Source organism: Lepisma saccharinum, chromosome 3 (assembly GCF_977018435.1).
Source record: "Lepisma saccharinum chromosome 3, izLepSacc3.1, whole genome shotgun sequence".
In the NCBI taxonomy this organism is placed as follows: domain Eukaryota; kingdom Metazoa; phylum Arthropoda; class Insecta; order Zygentoma; family Lepismatidae; genus Lepisma; species Lepisma saccharinum.
In genome coordinates, this window is record NC_139231.1 from 6,267,418 (window position 1) to 6,283,834 (window position 16,417).

Here is a 16,417-nt window from a genome sequence, read left to right on the forward strand (position 1 = left end):
CAAGACAGTACAAGTCCAAACAAGATTCGACAAGACAGGACAAGAATAGACAAAATTCAACAAGACAGGACAAGAATAGACAAGATTGGACAAGACAGGACAAGAATAGACAAAATTGGACAAGACAGGACAAGAATAGACAAGATTCAACAAGACAGGACAAGAATAGACAAGATTGGACAAGACAGGACAAGAATAGACAAGATTGGACAAGACAGGACAAGAATAGACAAAATTGGACAAGACAGGACAAGAATAGACAAGATTCAACAAGACAGGACAAGAATAGACAAGATTCAACAAGGCAGGACACAATATTACAGGTTAGGACCAATGCAAATAAGATTGGACAAGACAGGACAAGAATAAACAAGATTGGACAATTAATAAACAAAAATTTTGATTAGCTAAAACAAACAAAGTTTTCATTGGCTGAAGCAAGCAAGGTTTTGATTGGTCCGACAAAACTATATAAATCAGTGCACAGTGCTGTTTGTTACTATTGCTGGATCGGCAGTGGAACCCACAAGTGGGGGGCAGAACCTGAACAGGCTCCACCAAAGTATAGGAGACTTGAAGCATATAATTTGGCGGAATAACCCAAGTAAGGTCATAGAAACAATATACACTGATACAATAAAAGCCAATTTTTGGCAGGGGGGCCAAAGTGGTTCCTAAATACAAAATCTCAAGAACTAATTGACATAGAGCTATGCAGTTTTTTTTGTCTGCCTGGTACTCAAGTGCTCTATCATTGTAGACTATAGTCGAGAGCCCCAACTCAATTTTCTTATCTGATTCTTGTTGTTCTATAGCTGGTCTAGGAGGTTTTTTAAGTGCTAAAGGTGTGTGAATATAAAGCTCTGTTCTTAAACATTGTATATTAATAATTTATTGCCTGAAATTATACAATTTGAAAAAGAAACCTATAAAAATAAACATATACCCCAGTATAAACTCTATTTCATGATATTTGTTGTTTTTTCTATAATTTTTATTAACATAAAATTATAACAATTTTAGTTAAGTGTGAGTTATTCCAACAAATTTTTCTAATTGTATATAAATAAACAATAGGTAAAAAAATGAGTAACAAAATAATTAGATCAAACCAAAAACAAGAAATCTTGTATAGAAATGAATATACTACAACAGACATAGATGATGATCTCTCAGATATTCCAAATTTTCTGGCTAAACTGAAGCAAAAAATTATAGATGCAATTCAAAGCATGCTTTTGAAATGTTCCCTCAAAATATACTTCACTCTATCCTCACTGTATATAAATCCTCGTGGTGAACAAGAACAATATTCTCATTGTACCCGTGTGTCAATTTTACACCGTGATGATATCACTTGTTTGAATGATATTTATGATAAAATGTGTGAACAACTTAAACTAAAACAACAAGAATTTGAAGGCAGAGGTTCAGGATGGCGATTGTGTAATACTGATCATAAACTTGAAATTAAATTAGCTCGATATACTCCCCTTGGTGGTGGGTCTAGTTATATTGAGCTGCCCAAAAAGATTAGAAACAAACATGCTGTGTTAAATATTCAAAATGAAGATGATATGTGTTTTCTTTGGTGTATTATAGCACATTTTTATCCAGCACCAAATAATAAACATCGTGTTTCTCACTATATGAAATATTTTGATGAGTTTGAACAAATAATGTTTGGTATCCAATATCCAGTAAGTATTTCAGCTATCCAGCAATTTGAAAAACAATATGAACAGCACCACAATCAACCATTAGCTGTGTTTGTTTATGGCTATGATGAAAAATTCCACATTAATGTACTTAGACACCATCCATCCACCAGCTAATGATGCACATATTATTAGATTGCTGTATGTTTCTGAGGGAAATCAAAAGCATTATTGTTTGATACAGGATCTCCCAAAATTAGTGAGAAACCAAATAACATTACATCATAATAGAATTACCATATGTGATTGTTGCCTATCAATATTTCATGGCACAAGTATGAAAACAAGAGAAGAACAATTAAAGGAACATATTGAAAAATGTTACCTCTACCCCTGTGTGACTTGTAAGTTTCCACTCAAAACTATAAAATTCAAAAATTTTAAATCACTAGTGCAGCATCCATTTGTGATCTATGCTGATTTTGAGACAATACAGAAACCAATGGCAGTATGCCTCCCAGATTCAAATTCATCATACACAACACATATTGCTAAACATGTCGCTTGTGGTTTTGCTCTGAAATTGGTAAACACATATCACACAAACAGTCCACCCCCTTATATTTATCGAGGTGAAAATGCAGCCCAAAAATTTATCCAAACTCTTCGAGAGTGGGTGCAAACACTTGCTCCAATTTTACATAACACAGAACCGATGAATGATCTTACACCAGAGCAACAAGACCAACATAATAATGCAACACAGTGTGCATACTGTAACAATAAGTTTGATTCACATTGCCCAAAAATTCAACATCACAATCACTATAGTGGGGATTTCATTGCCAGTATTTGCAATCCATGTAACTTGAAAATACAGAGATACAAATTTATTCCAGTATTTATTCACAATTTGCAAAATTTTGATGCACACTTGTTTATCTCAGAATTGGGATATGATGCAGAGGATATTAATATTATACCACGCAGTAAAGACAAATATATCACCATAGAGAAAACTATTAGATTAAAAAATGGAAAAATTGTTTCTCTCAGGTTTCTTGATTCATACCAATTTCTATCTAGTAGCTTGGCAACTCTGGTGAAACAATTAACCGATAGTGAATTTGTTCACACGAAGAAATATTTTGGTGATGATAACATGAAATTGCTGAGAAGAAAGGGTGTCTACCCTTATCAATACATGGATAATTTTGATAAATTTAATGAGACACAGTTACCACCACGAGAACAATTTTATAATCATCTTCAAGATGAGGAGTGTAGTGAGGAAGATTATCAATATGCCCAGAAAATTTGGAATACACTAGATTGTAGAACAATGGGAGATTATCATGACAAATATTTGATTCTGGATACCCTCCTATTATCTGATGTGTTCGAGGCTTTTAGAAGTAGGTGTTTCCACATATATCAACTAGATCCTGTATATTATTACACAACACCTGGTCTATCCTGGCAGGCTATGTTTAAGTATACAGGAGTTGAAATTGGTCTTGTTGACAATATTGAGCAGTTCATGTTTATTGAGTCTGGTAAACGTGGTGGTATAGTACAGTGTCCTTTGAGGTATGCAAAAGCCAACAATAAATATCTAGCTGATTACAATCCTGGCAAATCTTCTACATACATACTATACATTGACATGAACAATTTATATGGTTATGTCATGACCCAATCACTCCCAATTGGGAACTATCAATGGATGACTAATGCAGAACTTGAAAACCAGGATTTTCTAAATTGGGGTGAAGATCATCCAGTGGGTTGTCTATTAGAAGTTGATTTAGAATATCCATCTGATCTTCATGATGAACACCATGGATTTGCTATGGTTCCAGTTTCTCAGAAGATTCCGGGTACAGGGGAAACAAAATTGGTGTTATCTTTTGAAAACAAATATAATTATGTGCTTCATTATCGACTGTTACAATATTATGTCAAGCATGGTTTGAAACTCACCAAAATCCACAAGGGATTGAAATTTGAGCAACAAAAATGGTTAGCCCCTTATATTCAAGAAAATACAAATCGTCGCATACAGACAAATTCCAAGGTTGAGAAAAATTTGTATAAATTAATAAACAACTCTATTTATGGGAAATGTCTAGAGGATAAAAGAAATAGGGTGAGATGCTCTTTGGTGTCTGATCCTAAAAAAATCCAGAAGCTTATTAATGACCCCACATACAAGAGCTTTAACAGCATCACTGATGATCTAACTCTTATTGAGAGGAACCCTGTCAGTGTAATATGTGATGCACCAATAGCTGTGGGTGTTGCAGTTCTAGAATTAGCTAAATTGGAGATGTATAAGTTCCATTATGATGTTATGAGGCCCAAAAATAATATTCAGATAGCCTACATGGATACTGATGCTTTTGTATATGTAATAAAAATAGATGATTTATACAGTGATCTGTTTTCTATGAGAGAACATTTTGATTTTAGTAACTATCCAAAAGATCATCCACTGTACAGTGTTGAAAATCAGATGATCCCAGGAAAAATGAAAGATGAGGTGGAAGGGTCCATAATATCAGAATTTGCTGGCCTCAGGCCAAAAATGTACTTCTTAAAGATAGATGGCAAAACTGAAATAAAAAAGGCCAAGGGTGTGAGTCTAAGCTGTACTGCTAAACTCACAATAGAAGATTTCAAACAGTGCCTATTGAAATATGAAACCTTATTAATGTCAGCTCATCATCTTACTAGTAGATTGGAAGGTGTCCATACCACTATAAAAAACAAAATAGCACTCAATGGCAATGATAATAAATTGCAAATATTAGATTGCAATGTTCATACAAGAGAGTATGGATACTATAATACAAGCAAATCTTGCAACAAATGTTCATCATAGATAGATGTAACTTAAAAATTGTTATGTCTCCATCCCTAATTGAGCTAGGAGGATGGTTGATAACTTGTTAAACATATAGAAATTAAAATTGTTCTATTATTCTTTCATTCTTCACATCATATATGTATGACTTCTCTACAATTAAAATTGCACTGCATGTAGTGTTCTCTGGTAGTGCATCATGAAATTCACATACTATTTTAATATTAGTTCTATCATTTATAACTACTAATTTTCTTTTTGAAGCATTTATTAGAAACATTGGCCTATGAGCTATGAATTCATCTGGATCATAATACATATTCATATTTCCTTCAGTAACTCTCTTAAAAGCAGAGTATCCTTCATACAATTTTAAATAATCTCGATTTGCTATGTTCAAATTGTAATTTTCACGGGGGAACACTTCATTTCTACCATTCTTTAAATATATGTTTTTAATTTTACAGTCATCAAACTGGCTGCTGTCTTTTTCTTGATTGTCATCTCTTGCTGTTTGGAACAGTACAGCTACAAACTCTGGCATGTCATATCTTAAAGATTGAAACTGTGTTGTAATATCATATTCAAAAAACTTGCCTTCTACAGCTTTAGATATGCACTGGTAAGTATAAAAAACTAAAGGAATTTTTGGATTCTTCAAGATGTTGGATTTATACTTGAGAGAAAAATTTGCTTCATATTCAACAATTGGCATTCTTAGTTCCATGGACTGTATAACACATTTTGCAGCCTCTGGCAAGCTAGCATCATTTGCTGTACCATCTGCATTTAAAGTTTTGTACCTCATGATGGCATTGTTATCATTGGGTGCTCTACGAAATATGATGCTAAGACCTCCTTTCCACATGATCTCTTTGTAATCACTAAAGAATCCAAATAGCAATCTCATAGGGAACAACACTGTGTGAGATTTTGTTAGAATTTTTGTACCTGCTTCGAATCCAGCAGCTTTGTAGTAAGCACTTTCTGCTTTAGATAGTTTCAAAGTTCCTATTGTAGTGGATGTAATACCAGGGTAATCAATTCTGTCTATGACTGTGCCATGCTTCTTGACTTCAACTTGTGAGAACAAAAAGGGTACAAAGTTATTTATAAGTTTCACATTAGCAGTAGGAGGAAATTCTTCACCAGTGCTCTTCTTAACAATATCAAATTTTATATACAAATCTGATCTGTGTGGATGAATAAACCCATCCCCTGCTGTGATTTCAAACTCGATCTCTTTGTTGGGTTCATTGAGGTTTGCAAAGGTCCTCCTGTTTGGAGGGAAGGACTGTAATTCATAACTTTCAATATTTTCCATTTTGGGTATTTATTTATATATTTATTTATTAAATATTTATTTCAATTACTGCAGTGGTATTGGCACCAGCAAAATCAACTATCTCATTCTTCTCATTTGTAATTGTTATCTCTATGTAATTAACTTTGTCATGTGAAACTGGAAAATAGATTGGTGGGATGGGGGAATAGAAAATTGGCTCCATGAATTCAGAATTTGGTTTGAATGTAGCTATGATACCTGTTTCCTTGTGTCTACCAACTGAATTTTCTTCAGCTTTGATAATCATCCCTTTAGCAATGTTGCAGTGAATGTTCAATGTCTCTATAGCCAAGAATTTTGGTATGAATTTACCTATGTGTCTAATACCTGGTTCTAGTTTGGTGTTGTTGGGAAATCCTAAAATCTCACCCATGCTAGACAGGTCTACCGTTTCTCGCGCAGACACAATCTCCACTCTGTGTGTTACAGAATTCTGAGATAGGAGTACACTGTTGCCAAGTTCTGATTGTAAAGTAGATAAATTATACTGCCCAGGGGGAATAACAATTTTCTCATTGCCCACAACTATAGAATTATTATAATTTGTTACATTTGGAATAAGATACATGCTGTAGAAAGCTCTGAGAGCTATGGATTTTGGATATATGATATCATCATGGAGATGTAGTTTCAAGATCGATGTCTCACTAGAAAGATGAAAAATTCCCATGCTTAATGTACCACACAGCTTTTTGAAAATCTTCTAATTTGATGTTATGTATTTTATTCAAAATTCTGAGCATGGTAACACAAACATGACCTCATATAATTTGATTGAAATTTTGTATACGCTCATCATTGTAATAAATGTTTACATGTTTTAAATAATTAATTAATTCTGTAGGGGGCACCCCACCAAAGGAGTCAAATATGTAAGCATTGTTATTCTGTTTATAATAGCATATCCAGTGTGTACCAATATTTTTGGACATATCCAAGTTAACCACACCACATTCTCGAGCCCCCCAAGAGGGGGGAGAACTATTTTTAGGGAGAGCGTCACTCATGAAAACACCTCTGAAATACTTAATTTTAAATATTTTAACTAAAGATTCAATATCTTGGTTGGTGAGTGCTTCTTTTTTTTAAATTTTCTGAGAGCTTTGGATTTCATACCACTGAGTACCCTAGACTTTACACCACTACCCCCTCGTAGGGGGCTCTCCATAGCTAGATTATGTCTTTTCTGTTCTGCTAGTTCTGCTTTATTCTTTTTTGAATCTATTACAGTTTTGGCAATAGCAGCGCCCCCGCCAGCCAAGCTCCCGATAGCCCCTAGAGCAGCTAAGATGGCAGGGATGCTAAATATGAACCCACCACTATGTGATTTTTTTCTTCTATTTTGCAACCTTTTTAATTGTGATGAGCTAAGTAATAATTTCATTCCATTCCCTTTGGCTATACATTGTCTCTTCTTCTCTTGTTGTTTTTTAGTTAAAATTGGATTAATTTTTAAATTTTTAAGATTATGATATGGAATCTGGTAGACAACACCTTTAGGTTTCATGTTGTTTATTATTATTATTTAAGGGTATTTATATATATTTATATTACAAACCCCACCCTAACTTTTGTTTTGTATTCATAGCAATTGTTGTACCCAATGCAGTTATTTTTTCACCCAACGAAGCATCTCTGCTGGTTAATCTTCCAAATGCTGCTTCTCCTAATTTTTGATCAGCCACATGTCGAGTATCAAGATCTGCATGTCTATTGTAAGCAATGTCATGTTCCTTGCAGGCTGCATCGAGAGGATTAACTCCCTTGTCTCCCCTCTTCAATCGCTTGTCAAGTTTGGTACCTGGACCACAGTACTGATAGCCAGGAACATGTACCTCAAATGGCAGTTTATTAATAATATCATTAACTAAGCCTTTACCCTCTGCCATGTTCCAGAATTTAGGTGGTAGAGTATTGATAATTTTAATCAAGTATCCTATGCCTTTAGGATCATTTGCAATAAAAGTAGCTAGCTTGTTACTAATCATATCTACAATACCCATCTTCTCATTGTAAAAATTGTTGTTTCCAGCATTCTCTTCCCCTGCTATCACCAACAGCCTGTCTATAAGTTTTCTTACATCATTAATCCACACAAACTCTTTAGCTAAAGTGTTATATTGCTTGATACCACTTCCAGTCTTGAGTTGGTTCCAGATGGGCTTGATAAGGTTCTTGTACTTGTCTCCACTACTTGATTTAACTCTGTTCTGACTAGCATCGTTGTTTTGATACAAGGCATCAGATAGTATAAGAATATCTGAATAACTTTGATAGTCTTCTTCAGTAAAATGTTTTGGTTGCTTCTTGGTTAAGAGCTCCCATAGACCAGGGGTACCAGGGTACCTTGACCAACTGTTTTCATCACCCAATTTGACTTTTATGTTGTCCCCCTCGAATGTCACTCTAGACTTCCCTATTTTCCAAACTGCTCCTTCATTAGGTTTCATAGTAGGGTACAGTCCAAAGAACTCATCTTTCTCAAACTTGCCTGTACTCAAATAATCTCTTGCCAAGGGCCCCAACTCAATTTTCTTCTCTGATTCTTGTTGTATAGCTGGTCTAGGAGGTTCTTTAAGTGCTAAAGGTGTGTGAATGCTAGATAAGGGGGTAGGAGGGAAGTCTGCATAGTTTTTAGCAGTGAGAGGCACCAAATCATTGATGAGATCTTTATTTTGCTCTGTGATGCTTTTAATTTCCTTACCAAGACCACTGATAGCATCTATAATAGGCTGATCTTGATGCTTGCGCTGCTCATAAAAGCCTCTGTTCTCATCCTTCCACCCCTTGAAGCGTTTAGCAAGATACTCATGTAATTTTAAATTATCTTCAATTTTATGTTTTGACTTATTTATATTTTTTGATTGATGGTTATTTATAATGTTTCGACGTTCAAAAAGTCGTTGATTTTATTTCTAAATTTCCCATTGCTAGGTTTTCTTGTCATGTCGATCGTAGCAAATCCAAAATCATCGCTGTTCCAGCATGAAGAGCAGAATTTTGAAAATTGATTATAATTTAAATCTCCCCCAACATAGTCATCGTAAACATGTTTCAGATTAGTATGATCTTGGCGAAATAATCAAATTAAATTTGTATTATCTCTTAATAACTGCTTGGGAATCTTGGAGTAAGTTTAAGCTAAGTAAAAGCAATCTATTTCCCTATGTCTACCCTGTGTAAAGAAATTTCTTATCTCATTCTGATTTTCTAGAATCACATCATCAAAAACAACAACAGAATTCTTCAAACAGTGATCGAGAGGTTTTACTTTTGAATCAAATGTAGATATGTTAAGTCCCTCATACACCTTCATGAGTTGCTGGTATTTTGGTTGTTCTAAACTTCTTGAAAATACATACAAGTGTCTATTTTTCCAGTGTAACCAGTTAGGGGCCAGCAAAAAATTATCTACAAGCAAGGTAGTCTTCCCAAAACCTGAAGGCCCTACTATGAGGCATCTTATGTGATCAGGCAGCAACTCACCATTTCTCTTAGTAGTTTTTGCTATATCTGGCAATCGCTGTACAACATTCCATGTTGGTGTCAAAGAATAACTTTGTCTGCATCTATCCAACTTTTCTCTGCTAATCCAAGCCATTTAACATAAAGTTTATTATTCTTTTTAAGTAATACTTTTTCAATTAGATATGTGTCTGGATATTTTGTTTTACTGAGCTCCTCTTCATAAAATCTCCCTTTTAGTATTTTATTGCTACTATCTTTTATCATATAGGTATTTCTATTCCCTGGCAAAACTTGAACTATAGTGAATAACTCTGTAGACCAATTCTTAGTAAATCCCTTCTCGAATAAATGTTTAAATTTACTAATTCTTACTTGTTCTCCTATTCTGAATTTTGGTTTCTTAATTGTATGTTTATATTTATTACAGTAAACAGTAGAAATCAATCTTGCCTCATCAGCTTTAGTTACCTCAGCTGGTTTCATGTGAATAGTACTGTGTACTGAGTTATTATAATTATGAACTAGGCTAGGTAAAATATCTATCCACTTGTAATTACCCTGTAGAGTAAATTGCCTCCACATTAGATGTTTTAATGTTCTATTGAACCTTTCCACTATACTTGCTTTGAGATCACTATATGTAGAATAATGTTTAATATTATACTGTTCCATTAACTTGCTAAATGTAGAATTATAAAATTCTTTTCCTCTATCTGTCTGTAGATATTTTGGTATCCTGCCTTTGCTAAATATCAATTTAAAAGCTTCAACAACACAAACACCTGTTTTGGATTTTAGGGGAATTGCCCATGCATACTTACTAAATGTATCGATAACTGTAAGCATGTGCTTGTAATTATGATTTATCTTATGTAAATTTTTCAAAGTTCCTGTTGACATTTCTATCAGATCTGCTTGAAACAGATCATCTATACCCTTTGTCACCACACTCAATCGCTTGTAGTTGCGACGAGCTGGCTTATGTAATTCATAAACTATATCTTGTCTTGACATCTAATGGTATAAGAGAATATGACATAAAATGGATTATCCTCTGGGTATAATTGTTTCAATTCAAATAATAATTGATCACCTGCTTCTACATTAAAAACAGATAATTGTTCATCCTCATGTACTTTATATCTTTTTGCAGATTCATCCCAGTATGCAACAGGTATCTGAAGTGCTCTATGAACACCATCTTTTCTTTGTATGGTGAACTGTGGTACTTCAAAATGCTTACCACTCTTCAAGTAACCAAATTTGAGAAATTTAATATTACCATCGAGGAAAAATTCATGAGACTGATTGTAAGGGTACAATTTGTAAACATTGCCTGCATTGACATATGTCCAGCGACCTCTAGTATTTGGAATACTCTGTAGTCTAACAATATTAACAGTAAAAAAATGTTTTAATTCTTGTTCCTCCAACCTGCTTAATATTTGTTCCAGGTGTTCCTCTATGGTTTGTACTACTTCACTGTAGCTAGGTTTGATTCTCACATCAACATGCAATCGTTTGAACTCTTCCTTGAGGTTGTGGAGTTGTGTGGTGAAATTAGATAATGCTGATTCTTGAGTAGATTCCAGAGTAGCAAGCTGTAGCTTGATGTTTGATATAATCTCTTGTAAACTCTCTACAAGTTTCAATTTGGTACTCTGGCTTGCAAGATCGTGCACTTGATTTTTGATTTCCGCAAATAATGCATGAAGTTCATTGATTATCTGGTTGGTAGGTAAAGTATTAATAGTATTTTGAATTACACCAATCTCTTCCTGTATGTTTTTGATGTCCTCTGACTTGAGAATTCTATTCACTGCTCTTTTTAGAGATCTTAACTCTTGGGAAGTGGGCAAATTAGCTACAGTGTTTTGAAGTGTGGTCAAGGCTTCTTTCACAATATTTTACTCGCTGGCATCTGCAACACTGCTCAAGGCATCCTGAAGATGCTTTAAGTCATCTTGGGTTGGTGTAGATTGCTGTAATATTTGCAATTTGTTCTGAATGTCATCTATGAGATGGTGAAAATGCGATAATTCAGTTTCGGTATTCAGATTTTCCAATTTGGTGATTTGTTCTTGAATAATGTTTAAAGTTTCGGTTATACTTGGCAACTTGAATTCTAGAGTTTCTTGTACATTTGTTAATTCATTTCTCATAGTAGTCAAAGTATCCTCAATGTGAGCTATGGTACCCTGTATCTTACCAAAATCTTCATAAGTTTCTAACTGTAGCTTGATATTGGCAACGCTGTGTGCGATAGCATTTAATTCTGAAGATGAAGGAAGATTATCGATAAAATTTTCTAATGTTTGTAGTTTAGCTTGAACTTCTGCTATAGCTGTATGCAACTGATCTGTTTGGAGTTCAGTTTTAATATTTTCCAGTGAAGGGGTCTCAAAAGATTGAAACTGCTCTTGTAATTCTGCAATACTGGCATTGAGCTGTTCATATTCCCCCTGAGTTTTGATATTTTGAATAATAGAAAGCAGTTCTGTGCGAAGAGTATTCGCTTGATTGTTTAATTCTTGTTTTAATTGCTCTGTAGCAGTTGTTTGTATTTGTCTAAATTTCTCAAGTTCAATTTTCAATTTGCCTACACTCTCCCCCAAGCTTTGAAGGTTGTCTATGGATGCTAAATTTGTATATTTTTCAAGTAGGGATTTGAGTTCACTATCAATTTTCACTATGGGGTTAATCAATTGAGTTTGGAGATTAGTAATCTCTGTTTGTATGTTTAAACTTAGTGAATTCTGTAAGATTAACAAGTCAGCTTTAAGCTTTTTTAATCTTTCATCTAGTCTGGCAATGTCACTTGAATTATCTGGTATTTCTTGTCTTCTTCTGTTTCCAAATATATCCATTATGTATATTAATTTTGAATATGTGTTATTTAATTTTATTTTTTGTTCACGGTATTTTTATATATTCATGAGAGAATAAATTAATTTAATTTCCATGAAGAAGGGGATTAGCTTATCATACTCGCCAATAATTTCTGCATAGAGATAATCATCTTTCTCTACATCGTATGTGCTGTCGGGGTTCATATTATTGTGTTTAATTCTATACAGATTTCTACCTATATGTATATTTACCCCCGTAGGGGGCCTCCCTTCCCCCGTGCTAAAAGAAACAGATATTTGAATTTTACCTGTGACAGGAATTCTGTAAGATGGAAGATTATTATTGAACACAAGCATTTGTTTCCCTGTATCTTCATCAACCTGATACCAGATACTATTCAGATGGATGATAATTATTCCTTTTAATTGGCGATGAATTTCTTTAATTACATCCATGTTTACAGCTGTTTTCTCTACAGGTTGAATATGTTTCTTAAATCCAAACAGGTTCATTGGCATTATTTTTCATTGGGTTATTTATTATCATGAAATAAGTATCAGAACTTTATGCCCAAGATGCAAAAATAGGTGTGGGTAAACTTGGACCAAGATGCAAGAAAGATCATGCGACACACCCTTGACACAGAGTCGCATGATTGCACTTGATGTTAAGTGCCCGATAGGGGCAAGTTACACTGTATAACCGGAAGTGGACCGGAAGTAAACCGGAAGTGGACCGGAAGTGGACCGGAAGTGGACCGGAAGTAGACCGGAAGTGGACCGGAAGTGAGTGTAAGTGGCCTCTTGCAGAGGGGTGGCCTCTTGCAGAGGGGTAGGCATAGCCTTAAGTTGCACTTCTGAAGTGCCCGATGACAAGTTACACTTGTATAACCAGTTATAACCAGTTTAGCCCAAGATGCACTGTTCCCTACTGGGAAATAACGTGTTCTAACATGCATGTTCCAAGATGCAAGATGGGCACATGACACATCCCGACACAGGGTCACCTGATTGCACTTGTTAAGTGCCCGATGGCACATGACACTTGTATAACCGGTTATAACCGGTTTGTTTTTAAATGCCCGTTTTATATCTACTTACATTGTCTTAGTACTAGATATATGAGTTGAGGCTGGTGTCCAATTAAAATATTGAGCTTATTCCAGGTAACAAGTATTTAAGCATATATTACTTTATATTATTGTGTAAGCAAAAGCTCTTATAAGCATTTTTGCCCTAGTTTTAAGTATAGTCAAAACAATATCAAGAGGGGCATATTTTTGACAAGTTTATGGACAACAAACTGAGAGATGTAGCTATTACACACATGGGCAAATCTGTCTGAGGGGGGTTCTTCTTTTCTACACTAGAATTCAAAATTATTTAGATTTAAATATGTACACACATAACCAATTGGGCTATATGCCCCCTCTTGACATAGTTTTAAGTGTGGGCAAATCTGTCTATTGAGGGTTCTTCTTTTCTACACTAGGATTCAAGATTTTTGGGATTGAGAGCATATCACACTTGAAGAAATGGGGAATAAGGGCATCTTGGCATAGTTTTAAGTGTAGGCAAATCGGGCTGTTTAATCAAATAACCCCTTCTTTTGTACAATTTTTGTCAGTAGTGTAATTGGATTGTTTCAACGCAGTACTTAGTAGGTATCCACTTTTTTTACCAATTGAATATCACTTTTTGACATATTTTGACAATTTTTTGTCGATGTTTTAGCGTTTAGCAATGTTTTTAGTACAATTTTCACTATACTCATTTTTCCCCCACTCGTACTTGGTAGGTATATTATGATCTTACGTGATACAACTTAACCTATCCTTTTTTTACGATTATTTAATTTTTTTTACGATCCTAAGTGATATAACTTAACCTATCATTTTTTTATTTATGCACTGTTTGAACGTCATCATTTGAGGATCATATTTTGTAGGTATTTTTTTTTATCAATCGAATATAAGTTTTTGACATATTTTGACAATTTTTTGTCGATGTTATAGCGTTTAGCGATGTTTTAGTACAAATTTTCACTGCACTCATTTTTTCCATTTATACTTGGTAGGTATATCACGATCTTACGTGATACAACTTAACCTATCTTTTTTTTTACGATTTTTTTAATTTTCTTACGATCCTAAGTGATATAACTTAACCTATCATTTTTTTTATTTACGCACCGAACTAACCTACAAGGGGGACTCTGTTTGTTTTAATATTTCAGTATTATAAGGTTTTCACAAATTTTATATAACCTAAAATGTGTTGGATGTTGATTTTTAGTATGTGGCAATTTTTTATGAATTTTAAAACTGCTCCGTGACCCTCTCGTTCTTCACGTCGTAGGCGAAGGACTTCTCTGCAATCAGGATGACACTGCATAGGGTATCCTCGGGCAAGGCGTCGTGGAACTCGCAGACGACCTTGATGTTGGTTCGATCGTTGACCACAACCTTCTTTCTCTTAGATGTGTTGATGACGGTCATGGGTCTCCGGGCTTTGAATTCGCTGGGCGTGTAGTACATGTCCACGCTTCCCTCGGTCACGCGTTTGTAAGCCGAAAACGCTTCGTAAAGTTTGAGGTAATCGTTTTTGGTCACGTCGAGGTTGTAATTCTCGCGCGGGAACACTTCGTTGCGTCCATTCTTCAGATAAACGTTCTTGATTTTGCAGTCGTCGAACTTGCTGGAATCTTTCTCCTGATTGTTATCGCGCCCGGTCTGAAAAAGCACTACGACGAAATCTGGCATGTCGAACTGTATGTTGTTGAACTGCGTCGTCACGTCGAATTCCATGTGACTTCCCGACGCCATCTTCTGCACGCACTGGTAACCGTGAAAGTGAATCGACACCTGCGGACTTTTCAAGATCTCCGCTTTGTACTTGAGGGCGTAGTTCGTTTCGTATTCCACCACCGGCATTCTCAATTCCATGCTCCGGATGACGCATTTCGCTGCTTCGGGTAAAGTGTTGGCTATCGGCGTGGTGCCGTCCGGACCCAAAGTAGCGTATCGCATCAGTGCGTCGTTGTCGTTGGGCGCTCTTCGAAACGTGACCCTCAGTCCTCCCTTCCACATGATCTCCTTGTAGTCCGAGAAGAAACCAGGCAGCAGACGCATGGGAAAGAGCACCGTGTGACTTTTCGTCGATATTTTGGTTCCGGCTTCGAATCCCCCGGCCTGGTAGTACGCTGCGTCCGTTTTGGATAATTTCAACGTTCCCACTGCCGTCGACGTGATGCCTGGATAATCTATTCTGTCGATGACGGTGTTGTGTTTCCTCACCTCCACCTGCGAGAACAGGTGAGGCACGAAGTTGTCCACGAGTATCAAGTTTGCTGCTGCGGGAAACGCGTCTCCGCTTTCCTTCTTCACCACGTCGAATTGAAGGTAGAGGTCCGCTCTGTGAGGATGAATAAACCCGTCGCCTACGTCCACGTCGTATTCGATCTCCCTGTTTGCCTCGTTGAGATTGGCGAACGTGCGACGGTTGGGAGGAAAAGATTGCAATTCGTAACTTTCGATTTGCTCCATTTTACATGTATGGTTATTTATTATACGTTGATCTCCACGATGGCCGTCGTAGTGGCACCTGCGAAATCCACAACGTCTCCTTTCTCGTTCGTCACCACCAACTCTATGTCGTCTATGCGGTTGCGACATACTGGAAAATATATCGGCGAAGAGGGTGTGTAGATGATCGGTTCCATGAATTCGGAACTTGGTTTGAAAGTGGCGATGATTCCCGTCTGCTTGTGACTTCCTAATCCGTCCGAGGATTTCGTGATCATGCCTTCCGCTACGTTGCAGTGTACGTTGAGAGTCTCTATGGCCAAGAATTTAGGAATGTTGGTTGCTACGTGCTTGATGCCAGCTTCGAGTTTGGTGTTGTTCTCGAAACCTAAAAGTTCTCCCATGGTGCCCAGGTCCACGGTCTCCGTCGCGGATAGGATTTCCACTCTGTGCGTGACCGAATTTTGAGAAAGGTATGTGCCTTTGGGTAATTGAGCTTGCAAAGTGGAAAGATTGTATTGGCCTGGCGTGACGACGATGTGTTCGCTTCCGACGCTAATTTTGTTGTTGTGCTGGGTGACGTTAGGTATGAGGTACATGCTGTAGAATGCACGCAGAGCCACGGATTTAGGATAGACGATGTCGTCGTGCAGCGTGAGTTTCAAGATTGAAGATTCGCTCGTGAGATGGAACACCCCCATCCTAGT